Source organism: Rhinolophus sinicus, chromosome 5, assembly GCF_057876585.1.
Source record: "Rhinolophus sinicus isolate RSI-liver-muscle chromosome 5, RSI-T2T, whole genome shotgun sequence".
NCBI classification, from domain to species: domain Eukaryota; kingdom Metazoa; phylum Chordata; class Mammalia; order Chiroptera; family Rhinolophidae; genus Rhinolophus; species Rhinolophus sinicus.
Window position 1 is genome coordinate 11,840,006 of NC_142505.1, and position 21,414 is coordinate 11,861,419.

General features: G+C 43.2%; 1 protein-coding gene and 1 pseudogene across 1 annotated transcript in view; both read left to right on the forward strand.

Moving 5' to 3' along the window:
• The window catches only part of LOC109445382 (small ribosomal subunit protein eS7-like), a 29,950-nt pseudogene extending 18,068 nt beyond the window's left edge, over positions 1–11,882 (forward strand).
• ULK4 (unc-51 like kinase 4) overlaps positions 1–21,414 on the forward strand; it is a 406,057-nt gene that overhangs the window by 370,226 nt on the left and 14,417 nt on the right. The window lies entirely within an intron of this gene.

Consider the following 21,414-nt stretch of genomic DNA (forward strand, 5'->3'; position numbering starts at 1 on the left):
TGCTGACATTCGGTGGTGAACCAGATAAGGAAGGTTCCTGCCTCCATGGAGCTTACACACCAGCTGGGGAGAGGGGGACAGCATGCCAGTTTTTCTTTCTTTTTTTTTTTTAATAGCACCTTTGTTGAGATATAATTTACAATACAATTCACCCATTTAAAGTGTACAGTTTGATGGGGTTTTTGGTATATTCACAGAGTTGTGCAACCATCACCACAAAGAGCTTTACAATGTTTTTGTCACCCCCAAAAGAAACCTCATGCTTATTAGCTATCACTTCCCATTGCCCTCTCTCTCTCTAGCCCCTGGCAATCACACATTTTTCTATTTCTATGGGTTTGTCTGTTCTGTATGTTTCATAGAAATGGAATCATATTGTATGTGGCCTTGTTCGTGTGATTTCTTTTACTTAGTATAGTGCTTTCAAAACTCACCCATGTTGTAGCACATGTCAGTACTTCATTCCTTTTTTTTCTTTTGCTGACTAACATTCCATTGTATGGATATACCGATTATATTTACCCATTCATCCACTGATGATCGTTTGGGTTTTTGCCACCTTTTACTATGATGAATAATGCTGAGGTGAACATTGATGTACAGGTTTTTGTGAAGACATATGTTTTCATTTCTCTTGGGTACTTACCTAGAAATGGAATTGCTGGGTCATATAGTAACTGTGTTTAATCATTTGAGGAACTCCCAGACTCTTTTCCAAAGTGGCTGTACCATTTTGTAGTCTCACCAGCAGTGTTTGAGAGTTCTGATGTCTCCACATCCTTGCCATTGTCAGCATCCGTTATTGTTTGTTGGAGCCTTCCAAGTGGCTGTGAAGAAGTGACAGAAAAGACCCCTAGATTTTACCTGTGTAGTTCGCTAGATGATGACCACCACCTGAAGGGAGGAGCAATTATGGCTTCAATTTCAGAAAAGAATTCCGCTTTGTCATTGTTAAGTTGGAGAGTTTCTTAGATATGTACCTTTTTTTTTCATCAAATTTGGGGAGTTTTCAGACATTATTTCTTAGAATTTTTTTTCTGCCCTTCTCTTTCCTAGTACTCCCTTTATACATATGCTGGTATACTTACTGATGTCTCACATCTCTCTAAGGCTCCGTTCATTGTTCTTCATTTTTTTTTCTCTCTGTTCTTTGGATTGTGTCATCTCTATTAATATATCTTTAAGTTTGTTGATTGTTTTTCCTGCCCATTCAAATCTACTGTTGAGGGTCTCTAGTGAACATTCCATTTTATTTATTATCCTTTTTAATACCATAATGTCATTTTTAAAAATTTCTTTTTATTGATATTCTCTATTTGATGAGATAGTGTCATCATACTTTACTTCTTGAAACTTGATTTCCATACGGTCATTGCCAGTCCTTGGAAACCCTGTGTCTCCCTCGCCCACTACATTCTGCTCTCCCCCTAAATGTCATTACTCTCCTCACTTTATGGTACTCAGTCTCTTGCTTTTCTTTATAATTTTACCATCTTTCCCTATTAATTTTAAATTTTCTTTTATATGCTAATAAAAAGCCCTTAAGAATTTATATTATCCTTCCAGTAGCCCTTTAGCTAAAAACTATACATTTCAATATGTACCCTTTTTATTTTTTTTATTTCTAAGTATGTTCTATGTTCCATTAAAGGTATTCTGTGTTCCATTTGTTCACTCTTCTATCATTTTGAATTATGTTTTAAATATTCAAAGTTTATGAGGCTTTTTAAAAAACAGCTGTTAATTTATTTTCTATTTTTATTTCATCATTGGTCAGAAAAGACCATCTATATAATATCAGTTATTTGCTTTTCATTGAGGCTATTTGTAGCCTAATATGTGGTCAGTTTTTGTAATTTTCCACATATTTAAAAAAAAAAGTGTGCTTTTAGTTATAGGATACAGGAGTCTACGCGTGTCCATTATATTAATCTATTTACTAATTGTGTTATATCCCTATCTTTATAATTTTCCCAATGTTTTGTACTGCTTGATAGACCAAGCAATGTTAACACATTTCTCAGTGTGATTATGGATTTCAATATCTCCTTATCATTTGTTAATTTCTACTTTGTATATTTTAGGGTTGTAGTATTTATGCATATACAACATCAGAATTGTTACTTTCCTGGCAAGCATCCTAGAGACCTGATCTTTTATTACTATGTTTGGAGCTTCTTCTTTTTCATTCCTAATAATGCTTTTTACCTGAAGGTCTGCATTACCGTTCTTTTGGTTATTGTATTAGTCAGTGTTCTCCAGAGAAACAGAACCAACAGGAGATGTGTCTTTATTATTTATTTATTTATGTCTGTATTTATAGGGAGAGAGAGTGGGGGCGGGAGAGAGTTTAAGGAATTGACTCACACAGTTATGGAGACTTGGTGGGTCCGAAATCTGCACAGTGGCTGGCAGACTGGAGGACCAAGGGAAGAGTTGGAGTTCAAGTCCAAAGGCAATGAGCCATCAGAATTACCTCTTCTGGGGAGGTCAGCCTTTTTCTATTCAGGCCTTCAACTGATTGGATGAGGCCCACCCACACTATGGAGGGTAATCAGCTTTACTCAGAGTCTACTGATTTAAACATTAATCCCATCTTTTAAAAAAATGCCTTCATAGAAACATCTAGAATAGTGGTTGGCAAAATATCTGGGTACTGTGGCCTAGCCAAGTTGAAACATAAAATTAACTCTCACACTTGTTATTTCATTTTCCACCCTTTTACACTGAGCCTTTCTCTGCTTTTATGCTTAAGTAAGTCTCGGTTAAATAGCCTAAAGTTAGAGTTTGTTGTTTTTTATCTGATCTGATAATCTGTCTTTTAACTAGTCTGTTGATTCCATTTGCATTTATTAGGCCTACGCGGACTTAGTTTTTTCTTCCATTTTATTTTGTGTTTTTCTGATTCTTTCCACTTTCATTTTCTCCTGGCTCTTCATAAATTGATGGCAAGGTAAATAAATACATACCTTGTTTCTTCTTCTACTGGTTTGAAAGGTGTATGTTCTGTTTCTTTTATTTATTAATTATCTTTGAAAAGTTAACAGGTATAATTGACTTAACAAAGTCTAAAGCAATGCTGCTCAGAGTAGGGGCTGCAGATGGTTGCCCGTCCACGAATGTTTTTGTACCAGTTCACAATGAGATTACGTAGTATAGAGATGGAGTTTCCACAGCGCATTAGAACAGAAAGTGAGACCCTGGATAAATAAGAGAAGGGAAGTGGAAACTGAAGCTCTTAGATACCAAATGAGCACGTTCTGAGGCGTCCACATCAGCAACCACAGCTCCATGTTTTAATTTCTTCCTTGCGTTCTCCCACTGGGCATTTCCCGTACTTTCTTGCTTGTTTAGCTATATATTTAAGGGAAGGTGAGTGATATTTTATCAGCACGTCTAGGTTTATAGTGTGAGTTTTAGTCTGTCTAGGCTTCAGTGTTATATTATTGGAAATGGAAATCTCTCACAATGTGTATATCTCATCAGGAAAAATTTTAATATATTTAATTTAAAAGAAACAAAAGCACCCACCTTTACAGAGGGCTGAGGTTTTCCTCCCCAGGGTATAAATCTTCCCCCTCCAGGCCTGGCCCTGTCACCTTGGTGGCCTGGCATGTGCATCCCTTTCCATGTTAGAGGGATGTTTCTGCCTTATAACTAACTCTTGGCAGGAAACAAAGGCCATCTCTGAGTGATAATACTGTAAGTATTCCTGTTCCCGCCTCCCTTGCAGCTGGGCCACAGGCAGGAGATTTCACCTCTCTCCGTCAGATTTGCTCATTGTACACTTCGACACAGGAGCTAGTGACCTAAGAAGCAAGGGATGGCGAGTTTGCTTTCTGGAGAAGTGACAGGAGCCCAATTTGCCACATTGATTGCCTGGCACTACTGAGCAAGAGCAGGACTGTTGCGAGTCACGCAGTGCCCATCAGAAGTGGCTGGAGTATTTGCAGCAGTGGCAGTGATTGGTGTGGGCTTTGTCCTTGGAAACTTAGGGTCGGGTCTTCCAGCCCCCCCCCAAAATTGTGAGCCCCCAATATCTTTCTCTACTTGAATCAGCTAGGATTGCTCTCCGCAGCTTGCTACTAAGAACACAAGTGTTACATTTATCCGTGGTAAACTTGCCATTTCTACTGAGCCAACAAGTCCATGTGCTATTGCAGAAGGAAACCCCTGGCAGATTGTTCACCATTTTACACACGGCACTGAGTTTCCTCTACCCCAGCTTTTAGGCTTTCAAACATGTCCCCTTCCGTAGTATCCAAATACAAGCCATATCACCCATTTGTCATGACTACAGGATATCCAGCCTCCTCCAGGTCTTCCTGAGGATTCTTGGAGATCTTTGAACGCCTCTTAGTTGTCACCTCTCACTTCATGCTCTACCATATGGCTCCCAGAGACAATCCTGGGCATTTCTCTAGGCTGCTGTCCCTCCAGCATAGCTGACCACAGAGCACAGATATAGCCACAGGACTTGCTCCCCAAGGTGACCTTGAGTTACACACTTGAGCACATCAGAAGGAAACTACAGTGCAGAAAAGACAGATTTGCAGCTGTGATCTTAAAGGTCATCACTATTGCCCGGCGCCCAAAGAGCGGACACTGCGAGACATGTATGCAGAAACTCACTTCCATTCGTGAATAATTGGGAGTTGGTTGTCTGTATGTAACTGTGTGAAGAAATAAATTAGGGAGAAATCAGGCTGAGACCTCACTCACTTCACTGGCTCCACAGAGACATCTGTATGTTACTGCGAACGTGCTCTAATATAAACGTGGTGGTACATTTCTGCAGTCACAAGATCTTAATTTTAATGAATTCCACTTCTCTTGTTTTCTCTAGGAAGTGGAATTAACATTCTAACGTGAACTAGAAATGCTAAATTGTTAATAGCCTCCCTAGAGTTTCACTTCTTGCTATGACACCTTCAATAATTTAATCTTGATTTAGGCAGAATGAAATATCACAGTGTGGGCTCCTGAGCTGGAAGCTCTTTAAATGTTCTTCAAGAACAGGAAAATCTTTTCTCTCTAACTCTCAAACAATGACAAAATCAATTAAGAGCCCATTAATTATTATCAGAGGCAGTGCTGTAATTTTTTAAAATCATAATGAAGTAATCATTTATAACATTTGCTCATTTAGATTTGGATGTTTTATGAATTTTTGAAAATGATATAGATTTTGTTCCTTTCGACATAAATGCACAATTCTGTCTTCCAATCTTTTTCTACAGGCTGCTTTAGTATATTTCATTTTAAGAAAAATTTCGCTTATCCTTTAGTATAATGAAATTCTCTTATAATGTCCACATCAGATTAGTCAGGGATAAATTATTTAGATTTTTGAATATTTAAGTAAACTTGTTTATCTACAAGTTGACATATATGTAGCTGAGGACAGTGGCTTTGCTAATCACATAGATCACGGAAATGTTTAAAATCATGGTGAATTTTTTATTTGTAATCAGAGCTTTTTGTTATTTCCCTTTCTTTTAAAATGATCTGTTCACTTTCAATAAGGCCTGACTTGCAGCTTGGAATCTGAGCTTTTTGGAGAATATTTGGGAAGTAAATAAACCTATGCTGCAACTGGGCAATATTCTAAATATTTCAAGTACTTTGAAAATAGTTAAAATTAATGGCTCATAACACTATGCTGAGTTTTCATAAAACTACCTTTTTAGATCACAGACTTAATTATTCAGAGAATAATTGTTCACTGCTTTGTTCCCATCCACCATCCGTTCTTTTGTATTCTTTCTTTTAAAGGCCACCAGACATTTAAAAGCCAAAATGGTAGCTCAGCCTCCACTGGCATCCCTGTTCTCTCTCTTATTCATGGAATATGAAAAGCCCTATTTACTATTTGCTTAAACAATCTCGTTAGGTCCTGATTCAAATATTTATTTTGTTTGCATTCATTGTTGAGTTGAAGAAAACTCCATTTATCTCTGAGAAAAAAGTTACATCTTTTGAACTGGTAGTCAAACCTTTTATATACGTCTGTTCAGTAGCCAAACATTCTTTACCTCACTGATACGGATATACCTAGTTTCCTGTGAGAACATATGAAAAGCCCGCTTTATTCATCCAAGGGCTTTGAATGATTTTAATTTCCCCATGTTCTTGCTCTGCCTCTGACGTCCTCAGCATGACTATTCGTTAACCTGGGCTTCAGTGGGATCTGAAATAGGAAATTTAAATTAATATAAAAGTATTAATCAAGAGGCCCAGATTGTTTTAGAACCTCAACCCAAATTTTACCATAGAAAATCAACATCAAATAACTCTTAGAAACAGAGCGCCCCTACCCAAGGGGTATTGCATTCACCATGGATTCAAACAGACTTATTTTTTAGACGTGTTTTGTCCTTATAAGTATTTTGATTCTCAAATCTTTTAGCGATGACATATCTGACAGTGTCTCTTAAAATAGCAACGAAACTCTTGATTTTGTTTGTTTTTTCCACATTTCTTCATCTGTATTGATACTTAAAGACGCATTTACTCAGTTGCATTCCTTTGCAATGCCATAAACACAGCACTCCAGAAACCCTGTTACTGTAGAAAATAGTGGCAGCCATTCCACCTAGTGCTCAGGCTGTTGTCTAGTTGAAAGTTAAATCAATTAGAATTGGTGTAAAATATTTTCAGGCGGCTGTATACCCTTAAATAAGCAAGTGCTCACGTGTATTATCAATTCCTGGTGTATAACTTAGAGCTGATTAGAAGGGATCTTGGGTCCAGGGAAGACTCAGTCCATTGTATTTTGTCCTTAGGTTAAAATGCACATTTCCCATCATCTTGAAAGACTGAATAGTATTTCATTTAAAAATGAAATAAAATGCCAGCCAGTTAAAAGAGAAAAAAATCCCGTTAGTATATAATATGCTTTGCATCAGTAGCAGCAGCCGGCAGGATATTGATCTAGCTGGTTTCGCTCAGTTCTGCTTGACTGATGAAGGCAGCAGGCAGTATGGATGATCCCCGAGCCAGGAATGGGTCCGAAATCACACCTTTTCATTTTGGCATGAAACACAGCCGCCTCCTCTGGCCCTTCCCGGGCCCTGTTCCATCCCTATGGCTGCACAGTCTTGGACAAGTCCCAGAACATTTTCTTTTATTGTTTTACGGCTCAACATTAACATAGAGTTAGGGGTTTCACAGTTTCATTGTTTCTTATCCCTGCTCTGAAGGTCTGAAATTAAGGTCAGAAAAGAAATGCTAATTCAACAAATACTTACTTACCTTATATACCAGACTTTGGTGCAAGACCTGAGGCTGTGTCAGTGAAACAAAGCAGATGTAAATCCCAGCTCTTGTGGACTTTACTTTCTAGTGAGGAGACTTCGACAGTGAACAACTAGCACACTAAGTAAGTGAATGAATTCTGCAGAATGTCAGAAAGTCACTGGTGCTGGGGAGAAACTTAACAAAGGAATGGGAGTCCACGGTATGAAGGGGTTGGCTGCCATTGGAAAGGTGAGGTTTGTGGAAAGGCTTGAAGGAGGTGAGAGAGTGAGCCCTGTCCGTGTCTGTGAGACCATCCCAAGCCGAGGAAACAGGAGGGACAAGGCTCTGAGATGGGGGTGCATTTCTCTTATTCAAACAACAGCTGGCCTGGCAGCTTCAAGGAACAGCAGGGAGGCTAGTGTGGATGGAGTAAGGCGGGGAAGGTCAGTTCTTATTGCAGTGTCAAGGCAAAGCTAACGGTGGCTTGGCCCAGGGTGGTGGCAGTGGGGTGGTGAGAAGGGACCAGATTTTACATGTGTTTTGGAGACAGAACTAGATTTTGTGACAGATTAGATATGGGACATGAGAAAGAGAAAGTCAAGACTGACTGCAGGTAGAGTAGATTTTGAGGGCAAGATCAGTTGTTCAATTGTCCTATTAAATTTAGAACATGTTAGGTTTGAGATGCCTAGTAGCTATGTAAGTAGATATCCCACTGGCATCATTTGACTTCTCCTTCCAGTCTTGGGATTGACTTGGTCGCGGCGAGGCATGCACAAGGGCTTGGAAGCTTCTGGAATTTCCTTGCTATTGCTCAGATACGATAAGCTCAAAGTTAGGCCCAGTTCCTAGAGCATTGCTTATAATCCCAACCCTTAATTTGCCACTCAAAAAAAGCCTGACAGAATGCAAGATAGTGAGCATACGTTTCTAGAATGTTGGTTCTCTAGTTCATTTTTTAAGAATAGAAAATGAACTCTTTTAGAAATGTCAGTGCTTTAACTGCTTTAGCCACAAATCACTTGTACCCTGCGTGGGAGCGTGTCACCAGAGCATTCTCCTGGCTGGGACCTTTGTGGAGCTTTCTCAACACCCTCTGGGTGTGCTGTGGAAGAGGCCAGCTGTCCTGTGGCTGTGTGCGTGCCTCGCTAAACCTTGATTAAGATAAAGCTGCTCTCAGGTGCATTCATATTATTTGGGAAGTGTTCCTCCACCTCAGAATAATTTTAATACAGAAAACTTATTGCAAATAAGTTTTGCAAATGAAAACTTATTGCAAATCCTATAGGGTTCATTTGTTAATTTATTGTTATCCTTTCGATATGATTATGGTAAATAATGCCCACTATAAGCATGCATTTAAAGGAAAGTTGCACGTCGACAAATATATCTATAGTAATAAAGATTTCCCATCTAAAAACTTGTTTTAGAAAAGCAAATACCCATTAGTTTTCACCATTTAGATCTGATGTGAATGTTCCAGAAATAAGCGTCTGAGTAACATTTACCTCTTTTTTAGTTCTCTGCATTTTCAAAGTTTCATGCCAGCCTCATTTGTCCAATGGTGTATAAATCAGACAGCTCCGTGGTTGCCCCAGGCTTTCATCCAGTCAAAGAAATGTAACCAAGGCTCTTATTTTTCAATTTTTCATCTACTAACTTTGTACCTCCTAAAAATAAATCTTGTCCTGGCAAGTGTGTGATGAAGCTCGCGTCCAAACCCTGCTCTCGTCAGTGAAAATTGGTTCAGCCCCTGTGGAAAGTATCTGATGGCGTGTTTCAGAAGCCATGTTATGGTTAATAACCTTACTCAATAATTCTGTTCCCAACAATCTATCCTAAAGAAAGCATCTGAAACTTGAGAAATGGTTTATGTATGAAATTATTTATAATTCTTAGAAATTACAAGCTGTCTAAAAAAATTCATCAACATGGGCATGATTAGGTAAATTATATTATACTCCTTCAGTGGAATATTTTATAGTCACTCAAAATTATTGCAATAAATACAGATTACCAATGTGGAAAAATATGTGAGCTATCATGGCTGGAAGTAAAGCAGCATGAAAATAGCATGTTCACTGGGATTAGAAAGTACTCCTGACGCAGGGGATCACAGAACATAAGAATCTCCCCATCCAGGTTCCTAGGAGACCTCCAACTGTATCAATTAAATATTACTGCATTAACCAATCATCCCAAAACACATTGATTTAAAACAAGAGCCACTTTCATGGCTCATGACTCTGCAGGTCAGCCACTGAGGCTTGAAGTCTCTGGCGATTCTTTTGCTGGTCCTAACTGGGCTCTTCCCTGCATCCCTGGCCAGCTGCAGGTCGTGCAGGAGACTCTACAAGTCCACTGACTTGTCTCACATTATCAGGGGCCTGGCTGGGACTGGGCCAGTTCTGCCCCACGTGACCTCTTCTTCTCCAGCAGGCTAGTCCGGACTTGTTCTCATAGACACAGGTCCACAAGGCAGAATGGAAGTGTGCAAAGTCTGTAGGATCCTTGGCGTGGAACTGGTACAGCGTCAGTCACTTCCATCACATCCTGTTAGCCAAAGCGATTGGTGCAAGGCAGCCCAGATTCAAGGCTGGGAAATAGACTCTCCCTCTTGCTGGGAGGAGCTGCAAGGTCACATGTCCGAGGTGTGGACACAGAGTGGAGAGCAACTGCAGCCATTTTTGCAAATGTTCTACCCACTAACTCACGGAGTTGTCGAGGTTCCTTCTCTGAAGAGCTCGGGTATTTCAAACCTGACGCTTTACCCCAGGCTGAGATCTAACCTGACCCCTCCAGGGTGCACCACTTGGAATTGGCCATGGTGCCAATTCCAACTGCCCAGGCCCATGCCAGGCCAGTGCTTGAATATTTTCAACTGACCTTCTGATTAACCTTCTCTGACTGGAGGAGCCCCAAATTGCATGAGCGTATACAACCTTCCTGGGTTATCGCTCTCCTAACAGACAGTTTAGAGACAAGAACTAAGTTGTTAAATAATTTAATCTTCAACAACAGAGGGCTTAATTATAGTATCTGGGACCCTTATTTCTAGATCAAAATCTTGTTTTCTTTTTTATTTAAGGGGTATAAAGTGAGAGCTGGAGGATCTTATTAACAATATTTGCTGACAGCACTTATTCTGGTTAACTTATTTGTTCATGTTGGAGGCAGGAATATATGAGCAGACAGGCAAAATAATGGCATTATTAATGTCATCGCTCATTTTTGGAAACTGACAATATGGGATTGAATAGAGAGCCTTACACGCCTAACTTGAGTATCTTTAAACTCTTAGAAAAAGCTAATACTTTCCCCCTTTGAATCCCAATGTTGTCTCTCCTTATTGCCAGCAACACTGAAATAGTTTATCCATCAGGAAAATCAAAAGCCAATTTTTAAAAGTATTTCATTTGCTTTCTGGTTTGAACCTATGGTATTATCCTGTAAGCCAAATATTATTTTACAACTATCGCGTTTTAAGCCGAATATCACTTGCATGTATGGTATATGATACTATCTGGGTGTCCGATTCTTCCATTCATTAGCAGAATCAGCAGAATCAAATGACAGATACGGTATCCTCAGTAGAGCGGGGCAGTTTTTATGTGCTATAAACCCATGAGGCCAAATGCTGCCTGGTCAATTGTTGACCGAGGATGTATCGATTTGCGTTAGGCCTTTGACCTATAGGTGCTAAAAGCATGGGTGTGACGTTGCCAGGAGAGCCTCATTCCCTTCCTTTGTCCCCTGGAATACTGAGCTAACCATTAGGCTCTTCTGTAAGGTGATAACACATTAGCCCAGCCAGGATCTTCTGGCAGCCTCACCATCCTCCCTCCTAGGGCGGGAGAGGCTGTGTTGGGCAAGGCAGATTGCTTCTGAAAGCAGCAGTGTGGTCCATCAGAAAGCCCCTCGGGTGTCGGAGAAAACAAACCAGCTAATAATAGGAATTTTTCTTCGGTTTCAATTGATTTCAATGGCTCTTAATCTAAGGAACTTTTAAAAAGTGGCGGCCCGATTTGATGAGCTCTCACGAGACCTAGGCCTCTTCCCAGGCTGGTGCTCACCAAGGAGAAGGCCCTGTTCAGTTCAGCAGGAAGATCGTGAAGCCCCAGTGGTGAGACGCCGGAGGAGTTCAAGTCTGGTATCTCCCAGGCTCTCCTTGAGCTGGGGAGGACCTCAGACTCCAAGGCCGAGCGACAGGGCCGAGTATAACAGCAGCAAAGGAAGTCAAAGTCAGTGGCGGTTGGAAAGCTATCACAATCTTGTTCCTGTTCCTCAACTGAAGTCTTTCCAGAAAACCCAAGTCCGGCTCGCATGCGAATTGGAGGCAAAGTTCAGTGGGAAGCACGTGGTCTTTGTGGCTCAGAGAAGAATTCTGCCAAAGCCAAGTCGAAGGAGCTGTACAGAAAATAAGCAAAAGGTCCCAGAAGCCGCACTCTGACAGCCGTGCACGATGCAATCCTGGAGGACTTGGTTTTCCCCAGTGAGACCGTGGACAGGACAATCCACGTGGAACCGGGTGGCGGCCGGTCCAGAAAGGTTCGTTTGGATAAAGCGCCACAGAATAAGGTTGAAACTTTTTCTGGCTCATGGGGAAGAATATCAATATTGAATTCCCAGAGTTTCCATGGTAAACAAAAATGATTAAATAAAATATCATTCACAGTAAAAAAACAACAACAACAAAAAAAAAAAAAAAAAAGAAAAAGAAAAATAAGTGCTGGCCCCAGGTTTCCTAAGATTCTGACTTGCTGGGGCTTGAAGGGCCTGGAAATCAGTATTTTCAAGTTGGAATGCTCCAAGGAAGAAAGGTCTGCCAGTCCTTTTAAGAGGGTCCGACATCAACACCCTTTTCTCCCCTCCGTTGCCAGTGCAATGTGCTGAAAACCTTCATGGGACCCTCACACGGTGTGGCATCAGTTTCCAAACCAAAAAGCGGAGACACACCCTTCGTTCTGCTTTCGAAGTGTTTGTAGCAGGAAGAAGCCACCCGCCCCCTTACACACACACACACACACACACACACACACACACACACACACACAGCAGGTATTAACACCAGGCATGCCTGGTTGCAGAGAGGCAGGGCCTAGGGTTCCAGAAGGAATCCAGGATCTCACAGCTCACACACAAGAAAATTAAACAGCAAATAAGTACTGATAAGCACGGCAGGCATTCATGGAGGCACTAGGAGGGAGAGAAATTTCTGGAGACATTGGGCCCTTGAAGGACCTATGGGTTTCGATGCGGCAAGGAGAGAGCGCATTCCTGGCAGGGGGGTGTCACATGATAGCATCTGCCCCTCTTACTGTCTCAGGCTCCATTTGCAGATAGGCCTCTGCCTAGGGAAAAGTGTGGAACGAGGTGTCACAGCTGTGTTCACTTTCCATTTCCCCAGCATGATTCTTCCTCTTCCCTCCCTCCCTCCCTCCCTTCCTCCCATGACCACCATCATCATCCCTTGATGGATACAGCAGAGACCTCACCAGACCTTGCCCCAAAAGATGATTCCCCTAGTGAAGATAAGGGTCGGGCTGGGACTGGTGTCGGGCCGACTCACTGCCTTCCTGGGGCTTCTGTCCTGCACACCTGAGCTCTCCGTTTCCTCTGTACGGTGAGGAGAGGTTGATGAACATGCCCCCGGGACCCCTCCTGCTCTGTCCGCCATGTACACCGCGGCCACCTTCAACCTGGGGTTCTGTGGGATCCCCAGGATACTGCGCGGGCTTTCATCCTTGTGAAAATTCACCTCAGCCTTGGCTTCTCGTCAGCGTAAAATGTTTCTGTTCAGGCACCAAAGTTATACTAAACTCACCTTGTCTTTTGTGACTATCCAGTAATGTTAAGTTTCTGAGGGAATTGTGTGGCAGTGCTTATTGTTAGTGGGTGTTGGGTCCAGATAATTGTACAATCTAATTAAGAACTCAGAGGCTGGAGTCGCCTTCGGGGAGTTAATCATGTATTCCGGTCGTTGTAGTGCAGTGTCTTCTCTAATACCCGAAGCAGTAAACTCAGTAAGAGCCATGATTTTAAAACGGTCCGTGCGCTCAGATGATGGTTGTGTTACTCCAAATTAGGAACAGTTTCAGTTTGTAGTTTACCATTGCCATAACAACAGCAATAGCAAAACAAAATAATTTAGTTAATAATTTGTTTACAAGTTTTTAAATGCATGGGAGACGCAGGTATCATAGAAAAGATGGAAAGCCTCAGGAATTGCCCAGCAGCTTCCAGTGACCCCCCCCACACACACACCCACAGTGTGCTTGGGGCTGTGGATGCCCGATGGTCAGACAGGGTGCTTGCTCTGTTGGAAACCGGAACAACATGGGACCCAAAGTTTCGCCATCTTTGACCATCCCAACATTTCAAGGCTAGTTTGGAAACTGTTGCCCTTCAAGGAATTACTTCGAAGATGGTTTATTTTCTGAGTAAACGGCCACCTGGTGGGTCCATGAGTGGGCTGGGCGGATCTTTGGCTGAGGACACACTGGAATACAGTAAGTCGGGGGCCCTCAAAGCATTCTTAGGGTCATGTATTCGTTGTTAGCTACGTGAGAGCACATCACAAAAGCTCCGAGTCAGACTGGTGTCTGCAGTAAGTGCGCACCGCCACAGAAGGGAGCCCAGAGGTGCAGGAGGCCCCACGGCTCTCCCCGCCCCTCCTGCTCCAGTCACCTCCTACATGAGCCGCTTTCTTGGGCGGCAGCAGGACATTAGCAGCAGGTCTAGATGTCATGCCCAGACAGATCCTCCTAAGGTTCTCTACGTCCTGCCTGGGTCTTAGACAGGGGACCTTTCCCAGAAGCCCCCAGCACATGTGCCCTGAAGCCTCAGTGTCTGGATTCGGGTCAGTGCCCTGGCTGGGAAGCAGCGTAGCAGGATTTGCTCAGACCAGTCAGAAATGAGCCCTAGAGCCTCCCTGAGGCAAGCCCTGTGGGCAGGGAATGCACCCCTGAACCTACCCGGGGCTCCCTTAGGAAGGGGAGTGTGGGAGATGGATGTTTCATGGTCACAGAGCTGTCCACTACATGCTGTGTTTCATATTTTTCTCTGAAAAGTTACTGGAAGTTGAGTTTCCCCACAAAAGAATGATTGGACTCAGACTGAATTTTACTATAATTCTCATCTCATCAAAGAAATCACCGTTTGTTCCCTTTTAGTCTTTTCACACCCACCTCAGACTCAAGCAGCCTAAAGGTGACTCTCGAGACGTTTAACCCCATCATATTGTATTAATACCGACTCACAGGACCAAAATCCTGAAGTTTCAACCCACTTGAGGAAACCAAGCCATGTTCGCCCTGTCCTCCAGGGCCCCGTGTAGCCCTGGGAAATAGTAAGATTCTGGACTAAACTTTATGAACAAGCATGACTTCAGCCTCAGTGCAGTACTTTCCAAGATGACTCTGATTCGTATGTTTAGTTAGACTCTGGTGAGTGTTACTATCATCCTCGGAGGGTGTGAGGCTCTCACTGTATTTGGTTAAGAGAAAAATCTCTGCTTCCACAAGACCCAAATCTCTAGTGGAAAAATCAGCCCTGTGTTTGAAGAGTTCTCAAACCCCCAGAGAGTTTTAATGGCTCAGGGGTGAACGGTGAGTCTGAAGTGTGTCCTCCTTCATCCGTCACAGCCCTGTGTCCTGCTCTTTGCAGAGTGAAATTGCACAAACCGAATTTCACTCCGTGGGGGGCCCCATTTGATCTTATTTTGTTTCTGAATTTTGGACCAAGAAAAATCAATGTAAAGATAAGCATCATATTCCATTTATAGCCGAAATCCATATCCCAGGGGCAGAAGACGGAGGGAGCTGCGTTGTTTTCTCTTTCCACGTCATTTCAGTTCGTGAGCCAGCAGGAAACTGTATCCCCTCTCTGCCACTCTGTCCTGCTTCCCTCCTTCCACCAGGTTAGACAGGAACAATTTCTCTGCTGCCTGTTAGGAGAAACAGGGCCCTAAGCCCCTTACTTCCTTCACCTTCCTCCACCTGCTGGCCTTGCCGGCTGGGTGACTTTCCTCACCTCACGTCTTGTGCTGCCTTAGTATTATTTCTCCCAGCTTCTCGCCCCACCCCGACCTTCCTGTGTCCCACTGAGATTTTCACCAGGTTCTGCCACGAGCTCCTAGAGTCACTGCCAGGCCCTTTGACGTGCGGGAAGTGCCTGCTGACTGGGAACTTTCACGGGCTTCTGTGTCGACCTCTCTGCCATATTTGACGAACAGTTTGCGTGAACCTTGCGTGAATTGTGCGTCCCAAGACGAATGCAGCATCCTGCCATGGAGACAGACACAGTCTGAGCCTCCAGACCTTGTAGTGTCGGGGCCCTGGAGAGGCACAGTGGAGTGAAGACAATGGGTGTCCCTGGTCAGCGAGTGCTTTGACCTCTGCCTCCTGGGTAACTGTCGCTCCTAGGGTGAAGGCCTCGCACAGGCACTGAAGGCAAGAGGCAGGGAGGGAGGACATGGACGGAGAAGAGGCCCTGGGTGTGAGAAGGCCTGGGCTTTGAGTAGAAGGAAGGTGCCCTGTGGTTTCCATAGGAAGCCTTGCCCCAAATCTGTGTTCCTGGGGCACTCTTGAGCATGGGCTTGGGGCCCTCTCTCTCTGCCAGGCTCCAGCCGCCCTTCCCCCTTAGCCATGGCCGTGATTGTAGCCTAAGGTGCTGCCTGGGCTCTGGAGAAGCTTTTCTCCCTCCCTTTACCATGTGCGCTGCCGCCTCCTCCTAAGATCTGGATAAAATTCGGGGCAGCACCCAGGCAGCCTCTGCTGGTTGTCACAGCCTCAGCTTTCCGGCTGCCCTCACTCACTCCATCATCTGCTTTGCTCCATGGCTTATGGCTGGTTAGAGGCCTCAGAGCTTTGGGTAGGGTAGATCTGAAAAAGGAACCTCGTGTGGCTACCAGATCAACTGAGTGCCAAATCCAGGCGCGAGAACTTCTCTCCCTGGCACAAGAAAGCTGCCTACGAGCCTCACTCACTCCTCTGAAAAACAGATAAAAATAAGGCCCACCTCAGAGGCTTGTTACAAGGAGTTAAGGAAAGAATGTCTGAAAGAACTTCACAAATAGTAATGCACCAATCTGTTATCTTTTTAAAGGAAATTGTTCTCTCTCTCTGTCTCTCTGTCTCTCTGTCTGTCTCTCTCTCTCCCCCTATCTCGATACAGAGCCTCTCACTCAGATTGGCACATCAGCGTGTCCATCAAAACGAGGTCCCAGGCAAGATAGTCTTCCACTAGGTGTTGACAAAATGAGTTCAGCTTTAAGGCAATCTCATGTCCAAATTTCAGTGATAAAAAGCATGTAGAGTCAATGTGTCGGTGTCCTCCCATCCAGTCCTGTTCTCCAGCCGCCAGATTCCCTCTGGAGGCAGCCAGTATTACGATCGTTCTGGATGTCACTCCAGAGATGCTTCGTGCCTATGTGAGAGAGAGTCTTGACTGTCCATTCTCTTCCTCCCGTACACAAATGGCAGCTCACTGTACATACTGCCCCTTTCTTCCTCACTTCCTCCTAAATTATTTTATCTTTGCCAACCAGTAGGGTAAAAGGGGATTTTGTGGTGGTTTTAATTTGTATTTTACTTACTGCAAGTGAGAAGTAAGCATAAGTTCCTGTGTAAAGGCCATGTGAATTTCCTTTCTTGTGAACTGTATTTTCATACGTTGCGCCCAGTTTTTTTTTTAGTTTTTTTTTTTTGAGTTGACCATATACTTGTTGATTTGTAGGTGCTCTCTACTGTGGAAGCAAGACCTTTATGCCATAGGTTGCCACCATGTTTCCAGTTGATTACTTACCGTTTGATTCTGTTCATACTGGTTGTGTCCATGCAGACTTTGATTTTATGTAGTTGAATTTCTGTCATATACTTTGGAAAGAAAGAATGAAAGCAAACAGCTGTTCAGCCCTGAGGTGTGCCTTTCTGGGAGTCTGTCACCAGCCTTTATTCTCTTTCTGTCACAAGTGAAGGGTGTAAAGCCTGGAGCCGGGATTGGGGCTGGTCCAGAGAAGCCAGGCCCATTGCAACACTTGGAATTGGGGCAGACTGAGAATCCAGATGAGATCTGAAGTGAGAGGTCTGCCCTGGAGTGCAGGCTCGAAGGCCCAGATGTCAGAACGTAGGGATTCCTCTGAGCTCTGCCAAAGGAGTCTTCTGTTAAATTGGGGTTAGATTACAGTCGCCAAGCCTGTCATCAGACAACTGTAGGAGAATGAATGAATTAACCTACTCAGTGAATTGAATCCCGTACACTTGGAGGTCAGCAGCTCGGACAGGTGTCTGCCGTTCAGAGACACACCTTCTCCAGCCCATTTCCTCCCTAAGACAATAAGCCAGGCCCTCGTGGCTCAACAGTAGTCTGATCTGTCACGTGTTCTGTGGCGTCCTGAAAAGCCTTTGTGGAATTCTGAAATTGGGCTTCCCAAGTAGGTTAAGTGGCTGATTCTCGATTCGTTCTGCACTGACGTCCCTTCCCTAACGCAGCCATGGCAAAGCCCAGTCCAGTGAGGACAGCTCACTACCACCTGCTCTGCCTGGGGGCCGATGGCAGCAGCAGCTGGGTCAGTCTTGATTGGAGGGCATAGCAGAGCCACAGAGTTCCTAGGCAGATGGCATCACACTGGACCTAGACCTGGACCCTGCAGGTGTTAGGAAAGCTTCTGAGCCAGTTCGCCAGAGTGGGTTGTTCTCTCATGCACGTTCAGACATCTATCTGATGGGAGCACCAGCTTGTCTGGACTAGTAGCTGAAAGGTTTGCTCTGGCTGCCATTATTGACTCTCCCCCACCCTTTATCTCTCCGCCCTTTGGCCATTCTCTTAAAGCCGGAATCTAATCTTCCTTTGAAAAGAATATTTCTCAAAAGAAATGTTTTCTCTCTCTGCTAGACACTCCTGCAGCGAGAGAAGATGAACAAGGGCTTTGATCTTGTAGGCATCTGTTTAAGTTTGATCTTTTGATCTACTGTTTTGTTTCTGTGTACTTAATGGTTTGCTTCAAAAATCACCTAAATATCAGGTCACATAAGGCAAATACTTTCAAAAGCAAGACCCGTACCAATGCTGTATTGTAACCCCTGACAAAGTGCTGTTACATTGTTCTTTGCAGCTGGCAAATTATTTCTAACCTGGCAGGAGGCAAAGAGGACAACGTCCCAGGTCTCCTCTGTAATGGTGGATCACTCACCTAATGCTCCCCAAAGCCTAAACAGCAAATGCCGCCTCGGTAGCTCTGCCTTGTCACATCACTCTCCTAATACTCTTTATAGGACGTAATAGGTGAGTGGCTTCTTCCAGGGCGCTCACCAAGCACCACCAGCTGGTCACGATTGCCCATGTCTTTCTTTTGAGGGTTGTGGGTTGTCCTGGTTCACTCTTCCTTGGCCCCACTGGGATGTGGGCCTCTGAGTTCAGATATTCCCACACAGAATTATAGTGGACAGAGCACTGCATCCAGGTATCAGAGTTAGGTAGCTATGATGGAAGCCTCTTTTCCCCTCACCCTTCACCTTCTCTACCGCTACATAGATAGAAGTCCTAGGCACAAGAGGCTATGAGTTACAGAATACAGAGAAATTCTACCAAATTGGAGCAATCTCAACGTGGAACCCAGCCCCGTGGGATGCAATTTACTGCACTGCTTGCTGACGTTTCAGAAATCTAAGTGAATGGCAGTGAATCAAGCCCACCAAAATTTTTATTCTGGTTCAATGTATTTATAGTCATATATTCTAGGCTAAGGCCTATAATTAATTTGGCTATATCTGTGCCAGAATACTCTCATAAGTAAGAATTTAAGATTCTGTGGTTGCCACCCATCTTTAAATCCATGAGTCAGTCCCCAGGCCTTTTTTTTTTTTCCTGAAAGATAATTAATCTATGCCTTTTGAAGAAAAGTATTACCACTGTGACTGAACATCAGTGTAGTGTAATGTTGGCTGTCTGCCTTGCTATGCACCCTTAAAATACACTGCTAATTAACGCATATGCACAGAAAAGGAAAAACTAGAAACATTCCAGGTGCCCAACAATAGAGAAATGGTTAGATAAGTTTTGAACATGTAAGCATTACAAATTAATACGTGAGCACTTCCACTGCAGGGAAATAGGGAGTAATAGGGCACAGATTTACCATCCTACTGAAACAGCAACACAAACAAACAAACAGAATTAAAAAAAATGCTGTGTAACAATGGTTTTCTAGACACTGGACTTCAGGCAGTGAAAGATAGTGATCCCTGAGAGACAGTACCGAAAGAGATGAATGCGACGATTGCCCCAGCATCCTGCCTTGAGAGTTTCAAGTCACAGACTGTGGAGGGGGAACTGATGTGGCATCCAGAAGATTCCCTGAGTCAAGGAAACAGAGCTGAGAGCCCAGGGAGACCTAGGCAGCTAGAGCTCACAGGACACAGTACCGGAGAGGAGAGGGCTGCATAGAGAAGAACGCTGGAGATCTACAGATGGTCCCATTGGGTCTTCAATAGAGTACTGATCATGTTAGGTGTGTGGGGCCTGGTAAAGAACCATCCAAAGGGATTAAAGGAAACAATGCCCAGTGCTCATACAGGGCCAGGAATAGTGCCTGTTTCCACCAGCCAGACTGAAAAAAACTCATGATTCACAAGGCGTGGGGTAGAATGCACAGAAACGTCTTGCCTCAGTAGTGGGGAATATTAGCCATAGACTCAGCAGTGCTCCAGACCCACCCAACAAATCAAAAATGCAAAAGGATCAAAATGTTTCCAGTAATTCAACTGCATTCCCCCAACCCCCCCCCAAAAAAAAAAAAAAAAGAAATCAAGAATACTTACAGGAATACAAAAATAACAAGCAACAAGGTAAATTTCATACTATCTGGCATCAAAGATTGCAAGGTATGCAAAGAAACAAACACAATTCATCAAAACAAATTCAGAACTGACACAGGTGTTAGAATTAGCAGGTGTTAGTTAGAATTAAAAGTTATTCTAGCTATATTCCCTAGGCTTAAAGAGTTCAGCAGGGATGGACATGAATATAATTTTAAAGGCCCAAATGGAACTGTCTGAGATGAAAAATACATGGAGAGGATTAACAGCAGATTAGACACTGCAGGAGAAAAGATGAGTGAGCTTGAACACAGTTATACACACTATCCAAAATGAAACACAGAATTAAAAAATAATAAAGAGCATCAGTGAGCTTTTGGATAACTTGAAGTGGCCTAAAATATGTATAATTGGAGTCCCTGAGTAGGGGAAAGGGTGTGGGGGTGGGGGGAGCAGGCAGCAAAAATATTTGAAGAAATGTGGTAGAAATTTTGGTAAATTTGATGAAAAGTATAAACCCGCAGATCCAATATGCTCAGTGAACCCCAAGCCCAAGGAACATGAAGAAAACTAAACCCAGGCACATTACAATCAAATTTCTCAAAACCAGTGAGTGATACAGAGAAAAACCTCTACAGTAGCCAGAGGAAGAAGAAACATTATATACAAAGGAACAAAGAGATGGATGACAACATATTTCTTTTTAGAAACAATGCAAAACAGAAGACAATGAGGCACCATCTTTAAAGTACTGAAAGGAAAACTGTCAACTTAGGATTCTATATCCAGCTAAAAATATCTTTCAAAACTGAAGGCAAAAAAGACATTTTCAGATATACAAAAGCTGAAAGAATTAATTCATTACCAGCAGACCCACACTGAAAGAAGCCCTTCAGATGGAAGGAAACGGTACCAGATTAAAATCTGCATCTACACAAGGAATGAAGACCGTGAGAAGTAGTAATGACATTCCCTCCAGAAGTGTGTGAGAGTTCAGAGTAGCTTTATTTGTAATAGCACAAAGTTGGCACCAACCCAAATGTCAGTTCATAAGTGATCATAGAAATAAACTGGTGTATCCAAACAGTGGAGTACTATTCAGCAATAAAAAGGAATGAATTACTGATACCTACTAAACCAGGGTTGAATCTCAACATAATTACATTGAGTGCAAGAAGCTAGACAAAAAGAATATACACTGTAGGATTCCACTTATATGAAATTTTATGAACTGCAAAGTATACAGTGACAGAAAGGAGATCAGTGGTCTCCTGGAGGTGAAGTGGGGGTGGGGAGGAGAAGAAGGGAAGGATTACAAATGGGCTTGAGGAAACTTTGGGGTGATGGAGATATTCTCCCT